Raw genomic sequence first — 6,000 nt, forward strand, 5'->3', positions numbered from 1 at the left:
GTTAAGAAACCGCCTGCCTATGCAGGGGACCCGGGGTTCGAGCCCTGGTCTGGGAACGAAGATCCCACATGCCGTGTAGCAACTAAGCCCGTGCGCCACAACTACTAAGCCTGCACTCTAGAGCCCGTGAGCCACAACTACCGAAGCCTGCGCACCTAGAGCCCGTGCTCCGCAACAAGAGAAGCCACCGCAATGAGAAGCCCTCGCATCACATCCAAGAGTAGCCCCCCCTCGCCGCAACTAGAGAAAGCCCGCGTGCAGCAATGAAGACCCAACGCGGCCAAAAATAAGTAAAATAAATTTATATTAAAAAAATTAAATAGACCAAATATCAAATAAAAATCTTAAAGTCACAATCTAGATTAAGAAAATAAGACTCAACTATATGCTGTTTACAAGAATACACTTTGAAAAGAAATGGATACCGGGGAATTCCCCGGTGGTCCACAGGTTAGGATTCGGTGCTTTCACTGCTGAGGGTCTGGGTTCAATCCCTGGTCGGGAAACTTAACATCCTGCAAGCCACGTGGCATGGCCAAAAAAAAAAAAAATTTTTTTTTTTAATTTAAAAGTAAATAAAGAAATGGATACCAAATCAGTCAGTCTGGGGAAGTCAAGAATGAGGAGAAAGAGCAAAGAGGAACCTCGTCATGCTTGGGGTGCTTCTGTACTGTCTGACTGTAATGCAATGTAAACTGTTCATTCATTACTTGTATTAAAAGGCTGGCAAGAATCCCAATGTCCTTCAACGAGTGAATGGATAACCGCGGTCCATCCACACTGTGGACCTACTACTCCACAAAAAGGGACATTCTTGGTACACGCAGCAACCTGGATGAATCTCAAAGGCATTACGCTCAGTGGAAGAAGCCAGACTCAAAAGGCTCCACGCTGTGTGAGTTCCTGTAGCTGACATCCTGAAAAACACAGAAAACACACACTCACGGGTCAGAGGCTGCCGAGGGCTGGGGAAAGAGTTCACTACAGAGTGGCAGCACAAGGCAACTGCTGGGAGGGAAGGAATTGTTTTGTATCCCAATTGTCATGGAAATTACACATCTGTCAAAATTCTCTGAATTCTACTCCAAAAAGTGAATACTATCAAACGTACATTTAAAAAAAAAAAAAAGCTAAGTAAAACAGCAAAGTGAGGATATGCAAAGACCTTCCCTTCCACTCAGAACATAAATGATTTTTTAAATTTATTTCTACAATAGTGCGCCTAAACAGGATAAAAATTTCTGTTGGTTAGAACAAAGCAAAAAAAAACACAGAAGGGGTGGGGCTGAGATAACAGGCCCAAAGGATGCTCTACGCAGAAGAAAAGTCTAAGGGCCAGGGTCTTGACTCTGAAAGGCAGCGGTGCGTAGTCCCTGTACAGGGGGCTGAGGAGCAGAGGCAGCCCCAGAGCAAGATGTGAGGCCGCAGCCGCAGTCAGCTGCTCGCCCTGCAGGCGCTCACTGCCGCCACACTGGGAACGCGGGACCCTGGGGGTGCGGGTAGCAGTGCAGAGAGAATGCCAACGAGAGAATTCAAGACATAAGACGGACGGCCCCGGTGAATGGTCCACTTGAAGGACACCACGCTGCCTGTGCAGGACGTCTAACTTCACCCAGGGCCCCCTGAATGCAAGATCCAGCAGCTGAACCCTTCCTTCAATGGCCTCCGGAGCTCCCATCTCCAACTGCAGGAGTCAAATTCAATTCTCTTCATTTCTACCTACGAAATCCAAACCTCACCTCGTGCATTAAGTCTCTACTAGAAAAGCCAATTTCCCTCCTCTGAGAGCATGCGAAGTCTATTCCTCAGCAACCCCTACAATTTCTAATTACGCTTGCATGCCTAGGTCCCTACCAAATCCACCTGCTTTAGAAAGGAATGTGTTCATTAACTTATTTACTCAACAAATGTTTATTAAGCACGTACGCCATCAGACACGATTTGAAGCACTGTGTGTATGACAGCGAACAAAGCATAGCTCCTGCCCCAACGCACAAAGCGGTGAGTGCCAGACCATCAGTGCAGTGGCGCAGCTCAGGGTAAGGGATGGAGCACGCGGGCGAGTGGGCAAGGCGCTGGGTTATCCAGCAGCCTCTCTGAGGAGAGAACTGCTGAAAAGAGAACTCAGTGAGAGGCAGACCCGTGGCACGTGGGGACCTGACGTTTCAGGCAGAGCCGAAGTGTGCCCAGGCCTGAGCTGGGTGTGGCAGGAGCCAGGTGACAACGAGTGGGGTCAGGACATGACGTCACAGGGGCAGCAGGGACCTGGGCACAAGGGGCCTCATAAACTGCCTTAAGGACTTTGGCTTTTTTTCTGAGGGAGATGAGAAACGATGGAGGGCTCTGAACAAAGCAGTGCATCACCCGAATCTGTGCTCAGAGTCAACTGCAGAGCAGCTCAGCTCAGGTGAGCAGGGAGGAGGTCATTGGAATAACCCAGGCGAGATGACCCGGGGGGCTTAAATGACAGCTGTAGCCAAGAAGGCAGTGAGAAGCAGTCAGGTTTGAGATCAATTTTTAAAGTGCCGACCAATCAAATTTGGAACGTGGAAGGAACGCAGAGACCACACAAGGAGCTCTGTCCTGAGCAACAGGAAGAATGGCGCTGCCTCTGACTGAGATGCAGCAGTGTATAAGCAGGTTTCACACATGTAAAAGTGGCTGTTTGGAAGATCCTGCCAGGAGAAACACATTCAGGATGTGTTGACAAGTGACCCAGTCGTGACACGGGATGAGATCACCCAGTGTACAGACCAGAGAGGAGGTGAGAGGACCACCTCGAGGCCTTATAATTTGTGTAAGTTAGGGAGATGAGAAGGAACCAGCAAGGAGGCTGAGGAGAGCAACCATCAAGGTAAAAGGACAATCAACAGAGTTGTGTCCCAGTGCCACCAGGGCACAGCGATTCAAGGAAGCCATGGGAGGCCCAGTCAAAGGCGGCCAACAGGGGGACTTGGCAATATGGTGTCACCTAACCCCAAGAGGAGCTGTTTCAGAGGCGAGGTGGGACCAAAAGCTTAGCTTGAACCAACGTTCAAGAGAAATGAGAAGAGGAAGTAGTGATAGGGAGCTCGCGATTCTTCCTAATTCTGGTATAAAAGGAAGCTAAGCCCTAGAAAGGGTAACGGTAGCTGGAGGGAGGGGCTGTACGTTGATGAGAATACTCTGAAAAGAAGATAAACTGAAGGCAACACAAGGATATTAAAGCCACGGCCTGGGATAGGCAAGAAAGAGGGGATCCAACACAAGAAATTAAGTAGATGACGGTTCACTAATACTACTCCACTAACAGCAACTGCTGTAGAGGACTTCATGGCACCTGATCATGCTAACTACATGTTTTTAAAAGCACATAGAACTACACTGTACAATCCCCATTATTAAAAAAAAATTACACGCATAGAACAAGGGGCCACAAAGAAACTGCTAAGTGTGCTTATCTTTGGGTGGTAGAATGATTTAGAGTTTTAAGATGTATTTTTTTCCAACCATTCAGAAAGCATATTTATATTTCATTGGTTCCGCTAAAAAAAAATTACAAAAACCATTTTATTGCACATATCAGGTAAAAAAAAAAAAAATTCACCAGAAAATACAAATAAGCGAAGAGAATAAAACTCATCCATAACGCCCGGGATAATCACTACTAGCCCGCTGCGAGGTTATTCTTCTCCGACTGAGGCGGTGGCGTCTGAGCAGAGATGTGGGCGGCAGATCTCTGCGGGAAGGTGTTCCGGGCGGAGGGTGCGGGCAACGCGAAGACCCCGGGGGCGACAAGCCTTAGCCAGCTGAGAGCTGCAAGTGGGCGAGGGAGGGGGGCTGGAGGCGGCCGCACGCCGCGGCGCCGCAGGGCTCCCTGGCCGACGCGTCTGACAAGTCACTCTCCCTCAGCACCTTTGCCCACACCTGCGCGGGACACCTCGCGCGAAGAAGCAAAGCCGCGCCATCCCCATGCTGCGGAGAGGGTCGGGCATCGAACCCGGACCACGAGACCAAAAGAAAGCAACAGACCTGACTTGAATCTCACGCACAGAAAACAATGCGAGGCGCCCCGCGGCCCCACGGCCCACTCACCGGGAGGAACGGGCCGGCCCGCAGCGGGCCCGCAGCGCCCCCGGCCGCCGCCGGCCCGCCTCACGGCCGACCGGTCCCGGCGCCGAGCCCGTCCCGTCCCACAGCCAGCGCCGCGCGGGGCCTCCCTCCCCGGAGCCCCGGGCCCCCGCGGCTCCAGGGGGAACCGAGGCCGGGGCGCAGGCCATAAGACCCCCGGCCCGTTGTCCCCGCCGCGCCCACACCTACCCCGGGTCTGGGCCGCGCTCCTCCACGTCGGGCTGGGGCTGGGGACCGGGCCCAGAGGCACCGTTCCGCTCGACACATCCGGGGCCCGGCCGGAGGAAGCGGCGGCGCGCCTGCTACGGCGAGCCGGAAGGGACGCGCGCCCCGCGCTCGCAGCTGCGCGTTGGCGCCTGGCGTGACGTCGGCGGAGCGGGAGGAGTGGAGACGGCGGTGAGGGCTAGACCGGCAAGGCGAGGGCGCGGGCCGATGGGCCGGCGGCGGAGCGGGCGCCGGGTTTGTGGAGAGCGGAGGTTGCCCTGGGGGCGCTGCGAGGACGAGGGAGCGGGTGTGCGCTCGCTCCTCCCGCCGCAGCGCCTATTGCGCGCCGGCTGGGGCCTCCGGAGGAGGTCTCGGAAGCCCCCGGGGCCGCCCATCCCGGGGGGGCGGGGTCGGCTGCCGGCGCTGTGGGCGGGACGAGGGGCGGGCAGGCGGGCTGGCCGAGCCCGAGGAAGGGTCAGCCGGAGGGCGGAGTGAGGAGGCGGCGCAGAAAGGGGGCGGGAGCCGAGGAAGTCACCCCTCAGAACCAGACAAACCGTGCGGGGAGACGGGGTGTCCACTGGTAGCTGTTCCCCAGCTCAGCTTCGGCTGCTCGCTGCTCAAAGCCAATAAACGGGAAGCAAGAGTCAGGAGAAAGGAAAGGTGCTTTAATCAGAAAAGCCGGCAGTCTGGGGAGGAGGTGGACTCGCGTCCAGAGATCAACTCCGAGGATTCTGCTCAGCCATGACAGTTTTTAAAGGGAAAAAGGGGGGAGAATCTCAGGCAGTCATCGAGGCAGGAGGGTGGGTTCTGCGTCCTTCTCCATTGCGTGCACACTGCCTGACTCTTCAGATGTTATCTTGCCTCAGTGATCTGCCTGCAGGATTGCTAAGGGGGCTGCTGGGGGCAGAGAGCTGGTCATTTTTTAACTGCTTAATTCTTCATTCTGACTTCTTTTAATCTAGGGAAAGAATCAACAGGTTAGGCAAGGCATGTGTGCATTCAGGAGAGCATCAGTCAGGAATTAGGTTAAATTGCCTAGTGGTCTCATTTCTATAATTAGGTTCTTTTAAGGTTAGAGGGGAACAGAAATGGGCAAACAAGAAAGGGGCAAAGGAGCTGCTTTCATAAAGAATGGAGTTGGACCACAGCCTCACACTATATGCAAAAGTGAACTCAAAATGGATCAAAGGCCTAAATGTAAGTGCTAAAATTACAGAACTCGCAGAAGGAAACAGATGCAAATCTTCAGGTTCTTGGATTAGGCAGTGGTTTCTTATGACACCAAAAACAGAAGTAACAACATAAAAAATAGGTTGGACATCATCAAAATTAAAAACTTGTGCTTCAGATGACATCACTAAGAAAAGACAACCCAGAGAATGAGAGAAAATAGCTGCAAATCATATACCTGATAAGGGACTTGTATCCAGAATAAAGAACTTGCAACTGAAGAGTTAAAAGGCTAATAATTTTAAAATGGGCAAAGGGGGGCTTCCCTGGTGGTGCAGTGGTTGAGAGTTCGCCTGCCTGCAGGGGACACGGGTTCGTGCCCCGGTCCGGGAAGATCCCACATGCCCCAGAGCGGCTGGGCCCGTGAGCCATGGCCGCTGAGCCTGCGCGTCCGGAGCCTATGCTCCGCAACGGGAGAGGACACAGCAGTGAGAGGCCCGCGAACCGCAAAAAAAA

General features: G+C 53.2%; 1 protein-coding gene across 1 annotated transcript in view; it reads right to left on the reverse strand.

Moving 5' to 3' along the window:
- Positions 1-4,411, reverse strand: part of EP400 (E1A binding protein p400) — a 110,376-nt gene extending 105,965 nt beyond the window's left edge. The window contains exon 1 of the mRNA XM_082667747.1: positions 4,300-4,411. The gene's annotated coding sequence lies outside the window, so the exon portion shown is untranslated. The remainder of the gene's footprint in view (positions 1-4,299) is intronic.
- Between the last annotated feature and the right edge of the window lie 1,589 nt (positions 4,412-6,000).

Source organism: Grampus griseus (assembly GCF_964374135.1).
Source record: "Grampus griseus genome assembly, chromosome: 12".
Classification (NCBI taxonomy): Eukaryota; Metazoa; Chordata; class Mammalia; order Artiodactyla; family Delphinidae; genus Grampus; species Grampus griseus.